Source organism: Malaclemys terrapin, chromosome 22, assembly GCF_027887155.1.
Source record: "Malaclemys terrapin pileata isolate rMalTer1 chromosome 22, rMalTer1.hap1, whole genome shotgun sequence".
NCBI lineage: Eukaryota > Metazoa > Chordata > Testudines > Emydidae > Malaclemys > Malaclemys terrapin.
In genome coordinates this window covers 10,378,660-10,402,116 of record NC_071526.1, presented here as the reverse complement: position 1 = coordinate 10,402,116, position 23,457 = coordinate 10,378,660, and the positions used below count along the sequence as shown (strand labels likewise).

Sequence of the window (23,457 nt, the reverse complement as noted above, 5' to 3'; positions counted from 1 at the left end):
CTGGGCGGTTTAAGGCCTAGGACGCTGGGGCTGGGGTGCAGGGGGCGCTAGCAGAGATTTCAGCCCAGGCAGAGCCCTGGGGGCAGCCCGCCCTGAGTGGGGCGGCAGGGGGCATTTCCGCCCCCCGTGCTGGGGAGGGGGGAAATGCAGCGGTCGGGGAGGTGCGTTTGGATACGGGGGAGCCCCCTGCATTAGGCTCCTGCTTTGTGAAACCTCTTGGGGAGGGGGTAGCTCCAGCCTGTTTCTGAGCGGCCCCCCCATCTCAGGACAGCTTCATCAGACCCACGAGTGGGGGGCGGGGAAGGGGCTCCCCATGCCACGCTGGGCCTGCAGGCTTGCGGCCTTTCCCCGGGGGCTTTGGGATTAGCGCTGGTTCCTTGTGATTGTTTTCGCCTCCTCTCTCCCTTCCCACTTCCTCAGCCCCGTGGGGACCGGGGGACTGGTTAGCCAGGGCGAGGTTCCCCTCCGGAGTACCTCCAGGGAGCCAGCTCCCCTGCAGCCTGTGTAGAAAGGGATACCGGCTTGATCCATTTTCTGTCCACAATGGCTGGTGTGGGAGCCCATAAAGCTGGGCAGGGAGCTGCTATGGGCGGGAGAGGCTAGGGGTGTGAGATGGATGGAGAGGGGGTTGTAAGCAGGAGGGTGCCTGCCTAAAGTGGGGTGAAAAGTGCTACCCTCCGGATAATGGCAGTAGAAATAAGGCCCCGGCCTGCATGGATTGTGGGAGGGGGAGCGGATGGAGGAAGAAGTGTGCTGAGGGGGGCAGGCAATAGACCGTATTAGAATAGGCTTCCCACCCCATTCCCCGTGTGAGAATGATTTAATCTCCCACACAGTCCGTGCTACAGGGCACAGTGTTAAAGCACTTAGTGCCCTGACCCTGCCATGGTTAGGTCCCATCCAGGAGAGAACCACGGTTTTAGAAACCCCTGGTTCAACCCAGCCCCCGTGTGTGGCTGTGAACAATGGGTGATGGCCATTGACCGTGTCCACACTGAAGTTACAAATAATCCACCTTTTGACCCCTCGGGTGTAACACAGCTGTGTCCTTAACGTGCTGTAAAATGGGTTTGGAGACAAATATCGAAGCCTGTCAGAGACCCGTTCTGACCCTGGCACTACCTAGGCTGAGGCAGTTTCTTTGCATGAGGTGATGGGTTCTCGTTTCTCTGTGGTCTAAAGAGGCAGAAAAAACTAACAACCCCCACCCCCAAAAAAGTCCTCAGCCATGTTACAGAGGGAATGGGGTGAAAACAGGTTGTAGTGCAGGCCGGGTCTCGGTTTGCATCTGCATATGACGGGCTTATGAAACCTGCTATCTGGGTGAATGCCAACCTAGGGAAATCCTCGTGAGCATCTTCTGGGGAACCAGCTTTTAAAATATCCTGTCTGACGGGGAGGGACTCTGCTAGCCTCAACCATAGACTCTGCGGCCGCAACCCCTGGCTTGAAGTGGTTTCCATGATATACAGGGTTTCCAGTTTGGTTTAATGGCTCTCAGCACCCCCACTGTAGAAATTGTTCCACCCCCCGGCCTGCAACCATTTCTGAGCCTTGGTGCAGCTAGCATGGCTTAAGCCCTGATTCAGGGAAGCACTTTAAAGCATGTGCTTAAATCCCATTGAAGCCAATGAAACTTAAGTGCTTTGCTGAGTCTGTACCTCACACCGCAGCATAGGTGGTCTCTGGGAACACCCTGAGGCCTGGTTCTGCTTTTCTTAAGGTGCATCTACACTGCAAGTGAAGATGTGATTGTTACATGGGTAGGCAGGCGCACCCCGGCTAGCCTTAATCTAGCGATCATGGGTAACAGTAGTAGTAGTATAGACCATGCACGTGGGCTAACAACCGGGATACATACCCAGGGTCCTCAATCAGTTTATACTCTGGATGCTAGCCTGTGCCATCATGTCTACACTGCAATTGTTACCCATGCCAGCTAGATTAAAGCTAGCACAGGGATGACTACCCATGCTGCAATCCACCTTCACTTGCAGTGTAGACGGTTCCTTAGAGATGTTGACTGTCTGCGTGATCTCTGTTCTGGTTCTGTATCTTTCAAAAAGGCCTTAGCTACCCTTGGATTCAGGCTGACACAGGTTAAATGCCGTCTGCCCAGCTAGTATGGACATAATATAGCTGGTTAATAGTAGGGCTGAAGGGTAATTGAACATGGATTGTTTTTTGTTGTTGTAAACAACGTTTGCTATTTATTCCTAGATAGCACCAAAGAAACTTATGCTTGATTGCTTCATTTAAAAGTTGGTGCGGTGCCTGTAGTGTAATATCCTGGAATGGAGTTGATCATTTAATGTACATTAACCGATCATGTGAAAACCACTGCAAGAGCGGGACTTAGAAATGGACGTATTGGTGGCTCCTGAATAGGGTGATCAGACAGCAAATGTGAAAAATCGGGACAGGGGATGGGGGGTAATAAGAGCCTATATAAGAAAAAGACCCAAAAATCAGGACTGTCCCTATAAAATCGGGACATCTGGTCACCCTACTGCTGAATGTCATGAGACCCCTTCCAGGGGTAGGCTGAGTGCCATTGTTTAAAGAGTTCAGAACAGAGTTTTCCCAGAGTTAGTTCAGGGTGTTTCAGATACAGGGTTTTGGTTATAACCTATCCCTGCTGTTGAGGAAGTTGTGTGTTGGAACCACAAGATTGAACGGAGCTGGGGTCTGGATTCTCTTTCACCTTCTGTTCCAGGAGAGAGTGGCTCCTGTGGTCATGGCTGATGGAATGATATGGCAAATCCCAAAGTGAATGAACGTGGAAAACTGAATTCTCTTAGCCTGGGAGAATGCAGTCAGGGATGTGGCATGGTGTAGAACAGAAAGGAAACTGCTTTTGCTCTGATTACACAGCCCTTTAGATGCATAATAAACATTTGCTTGAGTTGGGAGGAGATGGATTCAGATTGGCGGGGAAAACCCAGTTTTCTGGGTTTCTGGGCTGGTCACTAGATCCAGCAAAAGACAGGGCCAAGTTCTCTGTTAGAAGAAGCGACTGGATCTTTTGTGTGTGAGAGAGAAAGAGATTCAACGTGACCCCTGGCTAATGGAGTCTGGGTAGGAATGTTCTATTCTCCCCAGCATTTATTGCCCCCAGACAGTCTAGTTTCTGATTGCAGTCACTAACATTCCTGCACAAAAAAGGATTAGCCAGGGTGGGTCTGTCTGTTGTATCTCTCACAACCCACTGTCTAGGAAAAGGCCACAAATTTCCTTAAATCACCTAGGATGGGGTCTGGGGAGCCCTTAATCTGAGCAGGGCCGGCTCCAGGGTTTTTGCCGCCCCTAGCGGCGGAAAAGAAAAAAGCCGCGATCAGCGGCACTTCGGTAGCAGTTCCACCACACTGCTTCGTTCTTCGGCGGCAATTCGGCGGCAGGTCCTTCCCTCTGAGAGGGACTGAGGTACTCGCCGCCGAAGAGTCGGGCGTGCCGCCCCTCTTCACTGGCCACCCCAGGCACCTGCTTAGAGCCTACCCTGAATCTGAGCCAGTGGTTCTCAACCTATTTAGCACCGTGGGCCCTCTCTTTGTTATGCAGGCCGCATCCACACAATATATATACTACCTGTATGGCCCTGAGGATGTCACATAGGCTGCAGCTGCGTGCTGATTGGGCCGTGGGTTGAGAATCTCTGATCTGAGCAGTTCCTGTGACGTTCACAGACTTAGGCTATGTCTACACTACCATTTATGTCAGTGTAACTTATGTCACTCAGGGGTGTGAATAATCCACTCCCCCCTGAGCGACATAAGTTACATCAACCTAAGTGCTGGTGTGGACAGCGCTAGGTCGGTGGGAGAGCTTCTGGTGCTGACTAGCTACTGCCTCTGATGGAGGTGGATTCATTAAGGTGAGGAGAGAGCTCTCTTCTATACTGGAGAGCTTACAGTGGTGCAGCGGCAAGTTCTCTAATGTAGCCATAAACTTAGAAGGAGTTGGTGGAGAGCTGGTATGTTCAAGAAACTGATGTAAGTGACTGAGTGGATTATTTTGGGGGGTAGGGGGGAGGGTGGAAGGGAGAAATGGGGTCAAAGGTAACTTTGATGCCCAAATGGCTACTCCTCTAATCCTCAGCTCCTGTGCTTCTTGCTTTAATTGTGTGTTAGCATTAAAGGGAAGAAGACACTTCTAGGTTAGCCTTTGAGGTGAAGGAGTTGTGTCTGTGGGGCAACTAGATGGCTTCCATCTGACGAAGGTCTATAAAGCCGTTCATCTCCAGGTTACTGGTTCAAATCCAGCCCCAGGTTGGTAGCAATTGAAGGTCATTGCTAGCCGGTGGCTGCTTGGCCTGCGTGAATTTAATCTGGATCTCGGTCCAGTTGTCTGGCTTCCCCCAAAACACCACCAGGATGGCACAAATTGGGACCCTTTGTTGGCAGCCCCAGCAGAGAAGCCAAGGGCTGCCTGGAGAATGAACGTCTCCTCTTATTCCCAGGAGTCCTCCCTTGGGACAAGGTTGAGGCACATTTCAGAAGCATAAAGGAAACTCCTACTTCCACTGTGTGCGCTGTGCCAGTAATAGAAGACGTTGGGGCTGTTAACCCAGCACCTTTCTTGAGCACTGCACAGCTGAGTATTTCGAGACCTTCACTCCAAGGAATGGTGTGGGAGTCAAATCAGTGATGGGCCATAATCCAAAGTATCCAGAGGAGAATAGACAAATGGATACATCCGAGGAATGAGGTGTCTGGGGAGGTGTTGAGAATAGGGGTGGTATCAGTCTGCCATGGGGTACCTGCACAATGCCCCCAAACCAGCTTAACCGGCTGCAGTGTCCTTGATAACCCACTCCTTCCCCTCTTCATTTACATATGTGAATGATGACCCACAGGAAGTAACTGTGGGAGAAAGAAGGGAATTGGCCTCTTTAGATCTATTAAATCACTTTATTACAGGAACCAGGTTTGAATGGCCCTTCCCGGCAGGGGGTGAGTCTCCCTCTCTCTCTCCCCCTTTATCTGATCACAAAGAGATTAAAATCTCTGCAGGACAGGAGACTAACAGGGCTCCTCCAGGGCTGCCTTGTGAGCTTAAAATGAGGCATTCAGGTTAAATCTCCGAGCCTTCCCCAGGCGCTGGAGATGGATTCATTTGGGGGCCTCTGAGGAGGCAGGGGGAAGAAGCACACAGGAGCAGAGTTGGTCTTCAACCAGGATGCCAAGAACTGAAATGCTGGGTCCATTCCTCCGCTGGTGCAAATCATTGAAGACAATGGAGCTGCACTGATTTACACCCGCTGATGAGAGAGCTGCTCAGGGGGACCCCGACAGGCCTTAGAGTCTCAACAGCCGGTTTTAGTTCGTGAGTTTTATTTTGGAAGGCGACTAGGGTGGTGCATCCCCAGCGGTGGCTAGCACTCCCCCCAGAAGCTGTGGGTTGGGTCCATCTGGCAAGACAATTCAAGCCCAGAAGAGAAAGGAACCCATGAAATAGCCTCCTGGGGCAAAGACTAAAACACAAACACATGGCACTTGAAGTGGGTGTACGCCCAGGGTAGTCCCCGCTAGCCCCCCAAGGCAGCAAGAGTTACCAGCAGAAGGGGAATTGAAACACATTAAAGGCAAATGCTCTAATGGGTACCATGGTTCGCAGCCTCAGCTGAGAGGCCGAGGACTGAATGGGCCATGGAGACTGAACTCCTTTCCCAAGTCACAAAATAGTCCTCATAGCACAGGACTGAGGCACATTGGCAGGGCACTGGGGGGGCTGGCACTGCTGCCCTTCTTATGGGGGGGCTAAAGATTTCTGTCTCCAGGCTGTCAGTGTGGCACCCTAGCTACAATAGGGAACTGGGAGTCCCGAGCTCCTCTCCTGCCTTTGTCTCTGACTGGCTCGGTGAGCTCAGGCCAGTCATTTCCCTCCTCTGTGCCTCAGTTTCTCCATCTGTAAAAACAGAGAACTGTTCTCTTGCAGGATTTTATATCCCATCTGTTGCCAGGGTGTCTGACTGTCTGCCTGCCTCTTAGGATGTGGTGAGGCTTAATATTTGGGAAGAGCTTTGAGAGCCTCAGATAAAACTAGTGAAAGTAAGCTTGGTGTACTATAAAAACAAACCCACTCGAGTCTGAAAACAGAAAGCTGTTTAAAAACGGGCTCAGAGAAAAGCCTGAGGAATGTCTGGAAGCCCCGAATTAAATTCCCAAAAGGAGAGACCAGAAAGGGAATAGTTAACTCTGGGGGGGAAAAAATTAAACTAACCCGAATGATTAACGTTTTGTGCGTCCCTTAAAACAGCCGCATTAGGAAAATCGTCCTGGTCCCTAACCCCCCCCATCTCAGAGTTGCGTTTCCCAAGGAAATCACAAGGATTAATAATCCCCTGGTATTTTATGTACCTTACTGTTACTGATCTGATACCAGGGGGCCCCTATTAGCCAGAGAGTTGCGACTCTGCAGCTCTCTGGGGGCCCTCAGCTTCCCAGCACACTGTGTGACTGGTAACGTGGTTTGAAGTGCCGCATGTTGTACTCCGTATAAAGCAATTCCCACCTCCCCTGATCTCGAGGCTCCATGTAGAGGCTGAACTTTAATTTAAAAGCTCAAATGTGAGTGTGTAGGGTGGCGGATCCCATGGAGAATTAATCCGGAGCCTCTTCAGGTTGCTGATTTCTAGGCTGACGTGGCTTTCTAAGGCTCAGCCTTGAATGGGAGCAGGATCATGTCCTGAAAAATCAATAGCGAAACTCAGACTGATTTATTTAATGCTGGTATTACAGTAGAGTGCAGAGGCCCAGCCAGGATCCTGGGTCTGTTGTATTGGGCACCGTATACACATGAAGATGTGGTCCCCACCCAAAGAACTTACTATGGGAACAGTTCAGGCCCTTAAACACAGGGCCTATTGTTATCAGTGCTGGATTTATCACAGCTTTGTGCCAAAGAAGTTCTTCCACTGCTGGGGAAAATAGTCCCTCCCCTGAATACTGCTGTTGTGGGAAGAGTGGAAAATACATGCATTGGATTAGCAACGTTACTGTGGAAAAATGAAAGCCCGTTGGTCAAGGTTACACGAGTGTTGAGAAGCTACAATGAAGTGGAAGAACCTCTCAGCATGTTTATCAAAGGGGAATGCTAATGCGTATCCAGAGAAACTCAAGTGATAAGAATTTTAAAAGACTTTGGTTCTTGTTATCTAATAAGGATAGCACTTAAGCTGTTTTTTTTTTGTTTGTTTTTGTTTTTAAACCTCCAGAGAACTTGTGATACTGTATCATGTGGGCATCTGAATCCCATTCCTATGGTTCCAGGTCTGGCCGTTTTTCCCTGCAGTTCAGATCATGGGTTAGACAGGCATGTCCTCTGGAAAGGAGGCAGTGTTGTCTAATAATTAGAGCAATGGGGAACTGCGAGTTGGGACTCCTGGGTTCCATTTTTCATTCTGCCAATTTCTGGCTCTCTGAGCGCATGGAGGATCTGTGTAAGCTGTGCCACAGGAGGGCAGAGGATTTATTAATTGAAAAAGAATGTATGGTATGATGGCATCCGGAGACCCCTGCTGTTCCTGGGGTCCATTTGTGCAAGGCGCTGTACAGACACGTAGAAAGAGACACTCCCTGCCCCAGAGAGCTTGCAGTCTATACAGACAAGACAGATAAATGGCGGGAGAAAGGTAGCCCTGTTATCCCCATTTTACAGATGAGGGAATTGAGGCTCAGTAAGATTGTCAATTGACCGCGATCACGGGGGAAGTCCATGACAGGAGACCAAGGCTGAGCTGTCAGCTCAGAGTTCCAGCCCAGCGCCTTTACCACAAGACCAACACAGGAGCAGTTTACGCTGTTCAGACTGAACAAATAGATCTGCCTTCTTTTTTGGTCTTTGTTCTAAATTACAGCTGGTGTTACTTGTGGACAGTTGTAGTGCTATAGACACTGGCAGGGTCTAACGCAGGGGTAGGCAACCTATGGCATGCGTGCCGAAGGCGGCACACGAGCTGATTTCCAGGGGCACTCACACTGCCCGGGTCCTGGCCACCGGTCCGGGGGGCTCTGCATTTTAATTTAATTTTAAATTAAGCTTCTTAAACATTTTGAAACCTTATTTACTTTACATATGACAATAGTTTAGTTATATATTATAGACTTATAGAAAGAGACCTTCTAAAAATGTTAAAATATATTACTGGCATGCAAAGCCTTAATTTAGAGTGAATAAATGAAGATTCAGCACACCACTTCTGAAAGGTTAGAATCATAGAATATCAGGGTTGGAAGGGACCTCAGGAGGTATCTAGTCCAACCCCCTGCTCAAAGCAGGACTAATCCCCAGACAGATTTTTTTACCCCAGTTCCCTAAATGGCCCCCTCAAGGATTGAGCTTGCAACCCTGGGTTTAGCAGGCCAATGCTCAAACCACTGAGCTATCCCTCCCCCCCGGTCTAACATAAGGGTTTTGATGAAAACATTGCACAAGAGGAGCTCCTCAGTGCTAGCAATGGGAGCACTGGTGTAGACCAGCTGCTGTGTCTTGTACAATCATGTCATCTACTCTTACTCTGTTAGTCTATAAGGTGCCACAGGACTCTGTCACTTTTTACAGATCCAGACTAACACGGCTACCCCTCTGATACTCTTATTCCATGCGTTCCTAGACAGCACAGTGATACAAATGTGCTAGAGCAGACAGGACTCAGACTTCCACCATTGGTACCCCCCGTGGAAGTGCAACAGGCCTGATAACTCTTGGTGTAGATGGGTGCATCTATAGCAGGAAAACTGAGACCTGTAGTGGTCCACTAATAGCATTTGTAGTGTAGACAGGGTTCAGGTGTCTTTACCATAGGATTGCTCATTCTTGCTCTGGATCGGACAGAACCGCGCCGCTCTATTACGCTTTGATTGGAGCATCGTTTCCTGACCCAGTTGTGGAATATGCTGTCCCAGCCATTCTCCCGATCACCTCTGTGTTAGAACCTGCTGCCTCCAGTCATGGCAGGCACAAGTTGCTCCCGTTGTGACGTGCACAGTCCCTTACCCAGTATGCAGATATTCTTCACTGCTGGCTTGGAAAACCTCCATTCTTTCTAGCAAGCCACTAGGTTGGTCCAATAGTAAAACCAGTGCCACGGCAGGAACCGCCTAGCACATTGGGTCCCTGATCTGGGGGGGCCCTACATTTCACATAAAGCCCAGCCTGCAGCTACTCTGTGCTTAACTTTCCATGAGTCTGAAGCCATGCAAGCTCTTACACACCTGAGTAACTTTACTTCGGTGAGTAGTCCTATTAGCCTTGTAATTCCCCATAGGTACAGCTCTGCTAGCGGAAGCTGTAGTGTAGGTGAGGCTCAGATCTTTTGTATTACTATAGCACCTAAAAGCTGCAGCTGAGATCAGAGCCCCCCCTTATGCCAGGCACGAAATAGACCGGTGAGACACAGGAATATTATTCCCATTTTACAGATGGGGGGGGGGGGAAATGAGGCACAGAAATTGACTTACTCATGGTCCCACAGGGAGCCTTGGAAGAGCAAGGGATTGAAAAACCCCCTACCCCCCGCGCACCCCCTCACCAGGGGCGCACAGAGACATGCCAGCAGCAGCCGGCCGCTTCCGAGAGTGACGGGGGGGAGGGGGGGGCATGGCAGGCAGACAGTGTGCCTGAGCACCCCGCTGCGCCACGGGACTTTTAGCGGCCCAGAGATTGCAAGGGGGCAGCCAAAGAACCTGGCAGGCCGGACAGAAATGTTAGATGGGCCGGATCCAGCTCGTGGGCTGTATTTTGCCCACCCCTACGCTATTCAGTGTAAATAACCTGGCAGGGATCACGCCCAGAATTAACAAGGGGCATCTTACCAAGACAGATTTTTCAACAGCTGATGTTGTTTTTTGGTGGTCCCCGCTACTGACTCTACAAACTCCTGGTGCTTAAAAAAGATCTGGAAATTGCTCCTGTCTAGCGAATGGTAAAGAACAGCTTGTGATCTTAACTCCTGGTTCTAGCTCGCTAATAGGGAGAAATGATTCCCAAATAGGCATTTGAATTCTGAAGCGAATTTCCATTTGGCTGTGTTGTGACCCTTTTGTGTTCCCCTTCCGTGAACATTTGGGGCAGTGGTTCTCAACCTGAGCAGGGTTAGAGAATGCAGTGATGTGATTGTCCGAACTTTGTCTGCCGCTGGTGGAGCTGCATCCACTGGGAATTATGGGGTGTAGCGATTGCCACTGAGCACAATGGGACTCTACAAGGGAGTGAACGAGGTGTTTGCTGGCATCTTGGAGGCTGATCCTGCAATGTGCCAAATTAGCCGTGGAGTCCTTGTAAGGGAATCTGTTGATATCCAAGCTATTCTGAATGGGAAAATGCACCTTTGTACCTCTCTATTTTGTTTGTAAAGTATTGCTGGGATTAATAAGGCAGCGTGTTGTGTGATTCATGTGCCTGGGCTCCAGTCTGGATCCAGTGAAATACAGCGTCTGATATTTACTATCCAAAAAGAGCAGACTTGTCCCATTTCTAAAAGAGCTCTGAGCTCCTGTCTCTGTCTAAATTTTAAATTGATCACTAGAGGCATCTCCCTTCCCCCACCACAAACTCTCAAACACCCAGGGGGTGGGAGAGAGAAAACGCCCTTAAATGTTCTCCAAGATAAAATGACTCCAAGCAAATGGAATCTCTTCACGCTTTTTTTTTTTTTAAGAGCAAGGCTCAAATCAAACCTAGAAAAGTCTGGATGTGTTTGAGATCTGGAATGGACTTCTTGGGTCATAAAGTCCAGGTCCCCCTAGGCCAGGGATTCTCAAACTTCATTGCACCGTGATCCCCTTCTGACAACAAAACTTACAGCACAACCCCAGGAGTGGGGACTGAAGCCTGAGCCCTGCCAACCCATGGGGAGGGACCAAAACCCGAACCTCATCATCCCTGGTGGGAGGGCAATCCCAAGGGCTTCAGCCCCAGCCAGGGGCCTGTAACCTGAACCCCACTGCCCAGGGCTGAAACCCAAGGGTTTCGGCAACCAGGCTCGGGCTTTGGACCTGGGCCGCCACAATTCTAAGCCAGCCTTGGCAATCCCATAAAAACGGGGTCCCGACCCACAGTTTGAGAACCCCTGCCCTATGCTAATGCCTCCATTATTAACACGTTCCCAAACCCTGCCTTAAAAGTCAGCCAGGTCGGCACCCAAACTGGAACAGGAATAAGTCGATGGGCGGTAACACACACCAACATAACTGTATTTGTGTGGACGTTCTTCTTTCGAAACAAAGCCGCCCTGTCTTCATTTAACTTCAATCAGTTAAAAATAAAAAAAATTCGGTGTAGGGCTTGTCCATATGGGGAAGCTATTTTGGAATAAGGAAAGATGTGAATTTAAATATTGTAGCTATTCCAGAAAAAATTCCCCCATGACCCGTATTCTGGTCAATTTCCCCATTTGTACAAGCCCTTGGATTACTCAGAATAAGGTGCTTACTCCAAAATAAAAGTGTTTGACACACAACGTGCACCAAAATAGCTAAAGATGTGAACTGAAAGTGGTGGTGTACTTATTTCTGTCTGAGTCTGTGTGTAGACAAGCCCTTAGAAAGAAGCCACTTCTCTCTCTCTAGCTCAGGGGTTCTCAAACTGGGGGTCAGGACCCCACAGGGGGTCACAAGGTTATTACATGGGGGGTCGCGAGCTGTCAACCTCCACCCCAAACCCTGCTTTGCAGCCAGCATTTATAATGGTGTTAAATTAGGGTTACCATATTTAGTGCCTCCGAAAGGAGGACACTCCACGGGGCCACGGCCCCGCCCCTGCCCCAACTCCGCCCCCTCCCCAAAGTCTCCGCCCCCTCCCCTGCTTCCCGCGAACATTTGAGTCGCGGGAAGCCTGAAGCAGGTAAGGGGGGGTGTGGGGGGAGGAGGCGCGGCCCACCCCCGGCCCCGCAGGTCCCCAGCCCGGCCCCCGGCCTGTCCCCCGAGCCCCTGGCCCGGCACCGCCGGCCCGGCCCCTGAGCCCCCGGCCCGGCACCGCTGGCTGAGCCCCCGAGCTCCCGGCCAGGCCCCTGAGCCCCCGGCCCGGCCTGGCACCGCTGGCCGAGCCCCCGAGCCCCTGGCCAGGCCCCCGAGCCCCCGGCCCGGCACCGCCAGCCCGGCCCGGCACCGCCGGCAGAGCCCCCGAGCCGCCGGCCCGGCACCACATGTCCGATTTTCCCGACATGTCCGGCTTTTTGGGATTTCCCCCCGGACGGGGATTTGGAGTCCAAAAAGCCAGACATGTCCGGGAAAATCCGGACGTATGGTAACCCTAGTTAAATATATAAAAAAGTGTTTTTAATTTATAAGGGGGGGGTCGCACTCAGAGGCTTGCTGTGTGGAAAGGATCACCAGTAAAAAAGTTTGAGAGCCACTGGTCTAACTCTATATTCCCTCAGGCAATGGAAAATTTTCCAAGTGATTCAGGGGAGACATTAAAAATCCTATTCACATAAATGATCCCCCCCCATCTGCATGCATGCAAATTCGAACCCTTTTCTACAAGTGGCATTGCCAGCAAGACCCAGCTCCTGGATGCAAAGTTTTCTCTCCTCCCACTTCTAACCAACAGACCAAACTGATTGTTTAGTCTGCAGAAGAGAAGAGAAGAATGAGGGGGGATTTGATAGCTGCTTTTAACTACCTGAAAGGGGGTTCCAGAGAAGATGGATCTAGACTGTGGTACTCTCAGTGATACCAGATGACAGAACAAGGAGTAATTGTCTCAAGCTGCAGTGCGGGAGGTTTAGATTGGATATTAGGAGAAACTTTTTCACTAGGAGGGTGGTGAAGCACTGGAATGGGTTACCTAGGGAGGTGGTGGAATCTCCTTCCTTAGAGGTTTTTAAGGTCAGGCTTGACAAAGCCCTGGTTGGGATGATTTAGTTGGGGATTGGTCCTGCTTTGAGCAGGGGGTTGGACTAGATACCTCCTGAGGTCCCTTCCAACCCTGATATTCTATGATCCATACCCTAATCAATTAGTCTGGTTGACAAACTGACTTGGGTAGCGGGAAAACACCCAAATCATTCCTTAGCCATGGAAGAGAATCGGTGGCAACATTTCAGTACCGAGTGCCGGGGCTGAAAATACAAGTGTGTTGCGTTGAATGGTTTGATCTTACACCCAGGTTTGATCTAGGCTAGTCAGACTGTGGTTAACTTTGCTTGTTTTCTTCCTAGTGTGACTGTAACTTGGTTCTATATGCACACAAGCACATCTGTCAGTGGTGGTACCAGTTGTGCTTTGTAGCCTACGCTATGTTAGAGGGTTAACCCTACCACCGGCCCCATGGAAATTCATGAGTCAGATCCCCAAATAGTCATGATTTTTAAAATATATTTGGGGTGCTTTTTATTTGCCTTCTGTTTCTTCAGCTCACGTTTTCAAACGTTTCTCCACAGCCAGGAGGGTGGGAAACGTACCTGACGTAAATTAAATCTGAAATTGTCACGTAATCTCCTGATTTAAGAAAAACACACATTTCACAAGACTTGAGCTAAAACTGGCAACCCTGAGCTGGCGCCACCGAGTCAGATCAATGTGGGCTGCTGTCACTGTCCTGCTAGCCCAAGCAGTGCAAATTTCATAGCCCACCGTTGAGGTGACGAATCCTAAAACGAACAAACCTGTGCGAGTTGATCTGGACTCGCAGGGTAGGTCTGTGCTGCAGTAAAACACCCACAGCTGACCCGTGTCAGCTGACGCAGGCTGCAGGGCTGTACAACTGCAGTATAGACATTCGGGCTCATGATGCTGGGGGAGGGTCCCGGAGCCTGGGCTCCAGCCCGAGCCTGAACGTCTAAACTGCAATTTTATAGCCCAGCAGCCCGAGCCTCGTCAGCTGATGTGGGCCAGATGTTTTATTGCAGTGGAGGGGCACCCGGGCACGCTCTTGGTGCAAAGCATGAACTCCACAAATATGTGATCAGTGCAGGGGTTCTCAAACCGGGGGTCAGGACCCCTCCGAGGGTCACAAGGTTATTACATGGTGGGGGGGGTCGCGAGCGGTCAGCCTCCACCCTAAACCCCACTTTGCCTCCAGCACTTAATAATGGTGTTAAGAATGTGTTTTTAATTTATAAGGGGAATCACACTCAGAGGCTTGCTATGTGAAAGGGGTCACCAGTACAAAAGTTTGAGAACCCCTGGATAAGTGGAATAAGTTACAACAGGGGATGTGGTAAAGAAACAAGCCCCTCTTCCGTTTATCCACCCCAAGCCAGGTGATGAACACGTTCGAGGAAAGGAGGCGCTACCTTCTGGTTCTGAGATCCAGAATGTGGTGTGTGCCCAGGCGTCGCAAGAAGGCAATCTTTCGAGGGGCTTTGCCGCTCTGACTCGAGCAGGCTTGGGCGACCATTTTCCCCACACCAGGGAACAATCCTGCACTGAGTGATGAAGCTGGGCCGGCTGTGGCCCCGCGGGTCTCTCCTGTGGCTTTCTGAACGTCCTTGTCAGAAAATCGGCTGCATCCTTAGTTGCTGCTGACACTAGAGAGGGGGCTGTGTCTGAGAGCCATATCTGGTATTTATCATCATTTATCTGCTGTCCTAGGCTGAGCCCAAGGGCCAGTTGCAAAGTGGGGACTTTGATCTGAACTTTAAGCATGGGAGAAGGCTGGGTTTCTAGATCTGGATCATAGCCCATCTCCTCTTCAGATTGCCATACAAGCACGGCCTCCCTCCCTGAGCCGGTCTTGGTACAGTCTGGGCACCAGCATGGGCAGGGCCAGGCAGTTCCAAACCAGCCTGAACCCTGATCTGACACAGCTTTTGTGTACATTTCCCTCGAGCATGAACCAGGGCTGCGTAGGGGAAATGGCCCTGCCTCACCCCCAGATTGAAGGGTCTTTCTGCCTCCCCTCTCTGCCCCCAACCAGGGTTTGGGTGCCTTGTAAGAAATGGGGAGAGGTAGGTAGGAATCTTGGCTGTCCACAAGAGCTGGAGCACTGTCCCTCACTTGTCTCTGTTCCTTACCCCGGTGGTGGAGCAGCAGGAGATGGGAAGGCATTTAGGGCTCACAACTGGCACAATTCTTATGAAAGCCTCCTTCCTCTCTTAGGTCTCTTCCTATTTCTCTCCCCTCCCTGCAGGGTGGGTGGGAATGGGATTGGGTAATCCAAGGCCCCGCTGACAATTTACAGATCCCCTGCATCACATCTACTCGCCCACAGGGTTCCTGGCTGGGGGGGAGCCGTTGAAAAGCTCCCGTGGGAGCCTGCCAAGACTGAGCTGTATTTGCCCCGAGTGCAGCTCCCCTTCCGCCTCCACCTGCAGGACTGTGCATGCTGCCTCTAGCGCATATCATTGTGCTCCAAGCTGGGGCTCAGAGGCAGTGGTGGGACCCTGTCTACGCTGATTGTGGAACCCTGTTTTAGAAGGAATAAGGAGGGCTGAGACCGGGCTCTGGGATTCTGGCCAAGCCGGTGGAGCTTACCAAAGCTGTCTTGGTTCTGTAGCTAAACTGGGTTCCGAGGCCATTGATCAGAGGGGCTACGTCAAGAGGTTCTCTGCCCGTTTCTCTCCCTCCCATCCCCATAAGAGCGTTCAGTAAATGATTGGCACTGTGTACAGAGCGCTGTAAGTGTGTTTGGCCCTTGATAGACAAGTAAGAACGGGTCCCTGCCGAGTTTGTGATAGAAATTTGGACAGAACGCGACTATCAGTGGTGGGGGGCGGGACAGAAGGAAGACGAGGCTGATGTAGAGTTGGGGGTGGGGAAGGACTTTTCTTGTTACGTGAAAACTTTCAAGATTCCAAAAATTTTCGTGTCCTGAATGGGGCCAAAGAGTCAATTGCAAACTGTCACCAACCGAAAATCTAGGGGGGGACATCCTTCAGGTTGGGTCAATCAAAATGTTTTGTTTACATTTTGATCTTTACTGTAATTCGCTTATTTTGAAATGAAAAGTTCTTTTGAACCAGAAAACTGGAATTTTTTTTTGTTCTGCCGACAGTGAAGCAAAACATTTTGACAATTTCAGTTCTTTTTTCCAAAATCTTTTTCTGAGTTGAAAAAGAATCACCGAAACCAACCTCTCCCGTGGGCCAGGTTCTGAAATTGGCATTTTCCAATGGGGCGGGAGCAAAATGGCATCAAAAAATTGCATGCCATAAACTCTCACGTAACCGTAGACATACCTATGCTAGATAAAGAGCCCTGCTTTGCACACATGCGCGCGCTCCCGCTTGCTCCATATTTAATTTTCTTTATTTAAGGATTTTAAGCGGTTGATTATTGTATCTATAATCTGGATTTACACAGGCCCATTTAATCCAAAGCCTGTCAGCCCTTTGCAAAGCACCCTTCCACATGAAATAGGGAAGGATTCTCTTCAATCGGTAAACTGAGGGCCCCGTGTCATGCAGCAAGTAAGTGGAAAGCCAAGAACAGAGCCCAACTGGCTGATTCCCAGTCCTACGCTCTGACTGACAGATGGTTTAATATATGCCTGCCTTGCAGTATTAGAAGCTTCTTTGCTCATAGTTGTACCACCCAGGAGGCAGCTTTCATCCTCTGAGGGCATGGACTCCTTTATTCCCAAGGCCTCACCTTTTTCTTGGAGGCGTAGCATGGTGTGAGAATGCTTGGCTAAAAGAGCTATGCTTAGCTGAGCGGCCTGGGTGCTGGACAGTCCTGTGGGTGTTCATTGCAGGGGGCAGATGGGCTGAGAAGTGGCCATGCCAGCAAAGTCTGTTCAGGGGGTGGATGAGTGCTGGGCGTGTGAATCCCTGCAAACCCTGCGATGTAGGCAGGAGAATTCTGAAGAGCTTGATTCGGGTAGTGGGGAGGGAAGGTTTGGGATGTTCTAGGGTAGGAGAGAAGGAGCGGGGGGGTTTCCTGAGCAGTGCAAGGTCTGGGATTTTGTATTTTCCCCACTGCTTTAGGTGGGTATAAATAACGCATAATGCTCTACCGATAAAAAGGCACATCCCAGCTCCAGGAAGCCTGTATTCAATGGGAGTGGAAGCACAGTGGGAGTTCTGCCATTGGCCTCAGCTAAGATGCACCCTTCTGTCCTGGCGCCATGACCAAAGGGATTGTGTCTCCTCTGTTGAAAAGCAATGAAACGAGAAAAAACTATTTTTCCTCATTGGAGTTACGCGCTTGCACCTCTTCAGTGTCGTGGTAGGTGGAAGAGTTTGGCCTTGTCTGCAGACTTGCTCTGCTTTAACTAAAGGGTGTTTCTTAAAGTGATGTACTCAATCTACGCAAAGTCTTGTGAAGGTGCAGAGGCTTATCTCAATTTAGCTTCAATTGATTTCATGAGCCACCCTTAACGTTGGCTATGTTTACGCTACAGCCAATGTCGGCAGAACTTGCGTTGCTCACCACCACACCCACCACCCGAGCGACATAAGTTACACTAAAACAACAAGGAGTCTGGTGGCACCTTAAAGACTAACAGATTTATTTGGTCATAAGCCTTTGTGGGTAAAAAACCCTCTTCTTCTTCTTCTTGCATCTGAAGAAGCGGGTTTTTTACCCACAAAAGCTTATGCCCAAATAAATCTGTTAGTCTTTAAGGTGCCACCGGACTCCTTGTTGTTTTTGTGGATACAGACTAACATGGCTACCCCCTGATAAGTTACACTGACAGAAGCGCTCATGTGCACAGCACTATCTCGGCAGGAGAGCATCTCCCGCCAACATAGCTTGTGCGGCTGGCGGAGGTGGTTTTATGATGCTCTCCCGTTGGCACAGAGCATCTTCACCACTGTGCAGTGCTGTACATATAGATGTGGCCCAAGTGTCTAGAATGGGTTTTGCACGGGTTTAACCAACCTTCAGTTGAACTGATGCAATTTTCTTGTGTAGATAAGTTGTGCAATTGACTTCTTTGCTGGAGGCCCCCACATGGCCGGGCTAATGATGTCTTGATTAGCTGAAAGGTTCTCAGCGCTGTGCTCCCAAGAATGTCTCCTTGTGTTGAGTTGATTCCATGCCCTTGGGGGATGACTGTACTGTTGTAAGGCTGTGAACAAAGATGACCCTCTAGCATTAAAAGGCACCTCTTGAATGCATGTCAATTGATAATAAATGGTTGGATTAGAGCCCAGGACTGGACTTCTGAGACAAATTGCCACCTCTGCCACTGCCATGCTCTGCAGTCTGGGGCAAGTCACTTACCCTCTCTGCACCTCATTTGTGAAGTGGGAACAAATCTTGCCTCTCAGGGATGCTGTGAGGATTAGTGTTTGTAAGGTGCTCTGAGATCCTCCAGCCAAAGAAGCAATAGAAGCACAGGCTGCTGTTTGTTTCCACTGCAGCAGGACTCTATAAAGTAATTTTAAAAGTTTGTTTTGTTTTTTAAATGAAGAAAACACCTTGGTTTTAATGGAGGGGAAATGACCTCTCCTTAGCGGCCAGTAGGGAATCAACAGTGAGCAGAGAGCTGCTTTTGTAGATTAGACAGTGAACTCTTCAGGGCAGGGGCGGTCTTTTTTGTTTTGTGTTTGTACAGCACCGAGCGCCACGGGGCCCTGGCCCATCGCTGGGTGCTAATGCAGTATAATAGGAAGTGCTTCTGTGAGTTGAGGGCTCTTGATCGCCAGCCAACGCATCCAATAGTAAGGGAACGCTCAGACTTCCCATGCAGCTGGGTTTTTGGCGGGGGGGGGGGGGGGGGGCACAAGGGGTAGAGTTGCCTGAGCCCCTTAATCCCTGTGTTAAAATATCAGTTCAAATCCCATGGTACATCTTTGTATAACACCGTGATGCCAATCAGAGGGTTGGGAGGACTATTAAACCCTTTGCTAGCCACATAGTTGCACTGATTCCCTGTTCATTTCAGGATCCACTTCAAAATTTGCCTGAAGTGGCCTTTTCTCCTGATGGCCTCATGGCCCTCTTTGCCTTCCCTTCCCTGTTCATCCTAGCACTGACCACTCCTCCATGCAGTCCCACCCTCCTGGAGGAGATGCTCCTGCTGGGTAGAACAGCCTCCCTGAGTGTCTCTGGCTCCCCTGAATCTCCCGTCTTCGCTTGCCTGTGCCTCTTAGGCTCTCACTCTGTGTATTGTAACAAGCTGCAACACGCTGATTCCTCCTGGATGGACTCGGAGCTGATCAATTCTGTGTGCCATAGGCCCTGCACCGCTAATAGTTAATGGAGATTCTCCTTTTAGCTCAAGTGGCAGTGGCCTGTGCTTTTGGAGCACGAGGATTTGATTTCTATCCCTGCTGCATCCTGAAGTTACAAGTAGACACGGCCTAAGGATAGCATCCTGCTGCTGTTCTAGGCGGCTATGAATTAGTGCAAACATTTTCTCTCTGTAAAGATGTGCTTTGTACTGTGTGAGTGCAGCATGTTCTTTGAGACTCTAAGCTGCACTCAGGTGGTTATCTTTCTCTGGCAGGCTCTCCAAACAGGTTCCATCAGAATTCAGCCTTCCGCAGTGGCCAAGTGAGTGACTTTCCCTCCCGTAATCTGTATGCAACTCACTGAGTGAATCAGTGAATACTGTGGTGGAGGATTGTCACAGGATAAGCTGTCTCCTCCTTGGATGAGAACCTCAATGCTTTGTGGAGCAGCAGGACAATGTTCTCTTCCACTGATGCTCCCTCTTCTCATCCTTAAGAGTGATTCTACCATGACTCTGAACTGTTATTTTAAAGCAGTTGTTGTTGGGTAATTCTGTTTCTCGCTCTGCCATGGTGGGAAACCTGGGTGTGATCTTCCTGCACTGGAAGTTACACAGAGTGGAGTGACTGTCAACATGTAGCAGGGCCTCCGTCCCAGTAGAGTTCATCTCTCCTTGGAAGAATGGTGGTGGTGGCATTTGGAGGTGAGGAAACTTCAGGGACAGGGAACTCCCTGGTGTTGGGGAGGAAAAGCAGGGATGGGTGTTCAGCCAACCAGAACGTCTTAGCATGTCAACATGAGCAGGACCTGTAGAAATTCCTTCCCAAAAGAGAAGGACTTTAAAATGACTTAGTGTCAGCTGTTGAAATTATTAACTTGTATAACTCTGAAACGGTCCTCGGCTCTCTACAAAACATGAGTAGGACACCTCCTCTCTCCTGCAGAGCATGAGGTCCTCTTGGCCTGGCCTCTCGTGTTGCTCAGGAAAGGGAGCGTGTGCCGTGATTACAAGGAGAATCCATTTCCTGGCATGTTAAGGGGGAGAGGGCAGGTCCTGGGTGGACAAGAACTAGAGGCACAGGGAGGGGATTGGGAGGTGTTTGAGGAGCAAGAGGAGGGAGGATGAGGACAGATGTAAGGGGAGGGAGGAAATATAGAGATAAGGATAAAGTGCTTGAACTTGATGCTAAGGGGAAAGTGGGTGGGGGGGGAGAAGGTGGTTATTGGCTACGTGATGGGTGGGATAGTGAGGAAAGGCCAAATGTCGGTGACCTTGCCCAGGAAGGTTCTCCGATCCCATGGGGAGTGAGTGCAGCAGATGCCTTGGTAGAGCTATGTCTTAGCAAGGAGTTGGATGGGGGAGGAGGTCAGGTAGATTTGGGAATTATCTGCACTGAGGTGGTGGCTGAAATTGTGGGAGCAGATGAGGGAGGAGTCTGAGGAGAGAAACTTAAAGGACCCCAACAGATAAGGGAGGAGGGGGGCAAAGGCCGCTCTGAGAATGCTGTCAGCCAGGAAAGGAGAGCCAGGAGGAAAGTAGTCAATATTGCTGAAGGCACCAAGGACTTGGATTGGGCCAGTTGCACCAGGTCATTGTGCTGATACCCTGTCCTGGTAGCTGTGTCTTGAACCCTTGAATCCTGGTGGTCATTACAAACAGCACCCCACCCCCAATTTTCTAACCTTTATGGGGGTTTGGGAAAGTGATGCAGTGACTTCTACCTGAGTCTTCAGAGAACCTGGAAGAACAGCTCTGAGCCGCGTTAGCCGCTGCCCCTGTTAACTGCATTGCACGTTGACTCTGAAGTGTAACAATGATTCTTTAAATGTCAACCTTCCCTATTTGACTCCAGAGTGAGGCGTACTGTGAAATTGGGATATTCCCCTATTGCCCGCAGGGAGACCGCACAATCTGAGCATGACCTCTCATTTTGACCTCATGAGTGGGCGGAGTTTGGGAGAGCCCCATTACTTCTTTTTTTCCAATATGACCTTCTGAAGACACCAGGCCAATAAAAAGAACCGAGCACATCACGGGTAGGAGAGGAAATCTTAGCCCGGGCATCATGGTGAAAAACTGTTGGCAAGATGTACTGCAGCAGTGTTGTTTGGGTTCCTTATTTGCCTAGTGACCCGTTTGCCAAAGGACCCAGGAAAGGAGGCTGCTGTGGGGTATGAGGAGGAAGAGTAGGGTCTGTCAGCAGTGGCTCTGGGGCTCTGCTGGGGAAACCGGGAGAGCAGAGAGTTGTCTGAACAATCCTGGTTCATAGCATAGGCCCAGTGTTCCAGCGAGTGCATCATCTATGAACGTGAAACCGTTCCTGGCTGCGCTGGGCTGTGTATGTGGTGGGGCGAGGGGGGGCAGACAGAGGTAGGGGGCTGGCGGGGAGGAGACAGCAGTGAATATGGGGCTATTTGAGAGGAAGTGGAAGGGATCATGATCTCAAGCTGACGTTCGCACATGCTCGCACACACGCTCACGCTCGCACACACACAGAGCTCTGCCTTTAGCCTGCGGATTCTCAGTGTCCACTTCAGCTTCCCTCCCCCCATGGAGACCCTGGAACTCCTGGAATTTGACCAGCGGGAGCAGTGGACAGGGACAGCTCTTTGTTCTCTGGGTCCAGCCTTGGTGACTAAAAGCAGAGCCCGTCCCCTCCCCCCTTCCAGTATCTCTCTAGGCTCCTACTCCTCCCCCCCACCCTTTTTTTTTGGGTGGGGGGGGGGAGTGGACGAGGCCTGGGAATGTTCCTGCTTTGTGTGTGGTGTGGGGCAGGCTGAGAGGAGGAGGAGGGGGCTTTGGGCCCCTTCCTTTCAGATGCAGGAGGTATGCAGCTAATTCAATGGGCTTCACTTTGATTACCTATCTGATAACAGAGGAATTTGAACAATGTGTGTGTTTTGGGAAGGGGGGAGGGGAGGATGCTCTGAGGACCACCAGCCTCTCAGCAGCTCACTTCAAAAGGCCCAAGAGGGGAGGGGGTGGAGGGGATGAGTCCGTGCCCGCCTGCCCTGTTGTTTCTTTCCCCTCCCCAGGGAGAGGGGGTTTCCTTCGCCTTTTGTTGGGGGTTTGTGGTTTATCTGTAGCTCTCCTGGAAAATAAACAGGGCTATGTCATGTTTTGGGTGGCTCTTCCTCCTTGTTCTGTGCCCACGCGGGGCTGGTGAAATGCAGCCATCTCTGGGACATGGAGGGCAGTGCCCAGCGCAACATGGCAGAGGAAAGACATTGTGCCCAAGAACACAGAGCCAAGCCCTCATTATAAGAGCAATGGAGCTAGAGCCGCTGGTTTTCTAAAGGTCTAGCTGAAGGATCAGCTAGTTGTGGGGAAACCTGGGTTCCCAGCTCTGCCAGTCCTTGCTGTGTAGCCTTGGGCGAGTTACTTTGCCTCTCTGCCTCGGTTTCCCCACCTGTAAAAAGGGGATAAAACCCAGCTCCAAAGGGTGCTATGAGGTCAAAATTGATAAATTGATAGACTTTGATGCCTTCAGGTGGAAGGGATCCAAAGAACAGGGCAACTCACACAAATAAACAATGCAACACGCTGTGTAGTGAAGTTCCTTCCTGACCCAGCTGTCGATCAGTTTCTGCCCGGAAGCATGAAGATTCAGAGTCCTGAGGATTTTCCTCTTTGCCAGTGTAAACACAGCTGCTGCTCCTGTTCATATAAACATCTAATGATAAAGATCTTGCATTTGCATCAGCTTTCATCTCAAAGGGTCCTGATAGGCAAAGGTTCCCTTCACCTATTACTGAAACGCATCCACTTCTCGAGTGAAACCCAGCATCTGTTCAACAGCGGCACCGCGCATTTTGGGGCAGGAAGTAAAGGGCATCATTTCCTCAATGATGCTTCAAGGGGAATTTAGGGAGGCAGGATGCAATTGCCCTAATTAGAGTCTGGGGGGAACATCCCAACTCTTACAAAGAAGGAGGTGGAATCGAGAATGATCTTTAACCTTGTGGAGGTAATTCTCTGTGAGATGCCCACTGCACAGGCAGAGGACGTGAATGATTGCTGGGACTGGCGGGTTACCCGCTGGGCACCTTCTTGGCCCTAAGAATGCCCTGAAGGGAAGTCTTGCTGATTCATCATCTTGTTTGGGTCTCTGCTCTGAGGAGCTGCTCCCTATTCATCCAAAGGGAAAGGCAGTGCCTTGTGAGGAGGCATTTTAAGAAAGGGGACTGGGGTGGCCTGGCAGGGGAAAAATGAAGCCCTGTCAGGCTTAAATGAGCTTCTTTGAGCCCTGCCATGAAGGCAAGGCACAATCTGCCCATGGCAGTCTGCACTCCTCTTCCTTGGCAGCCTGGAGCTGGCAGCATAGGGAGGGAATGTGAGAGCGGGCGCTTGCTCCAGATCCTGACACCATGAGGCGAGGGTCACACGTCTTCC

General features: G+C 50.4%; 1 protein-coding gene across 1 annotated transcript in view; it reads left to right on the top strand.

Annotated features, from left to right (window-relative positions):
- Positions 1-23,457, top strand: part of LIN28A (lin-28 homolog A) — a 33,163-nt gene that overhangs the window by 1,281 nt on the left and 8,425 nt on the right. The gene's annotated exons all lie outside the window — the stretch shown is intronic.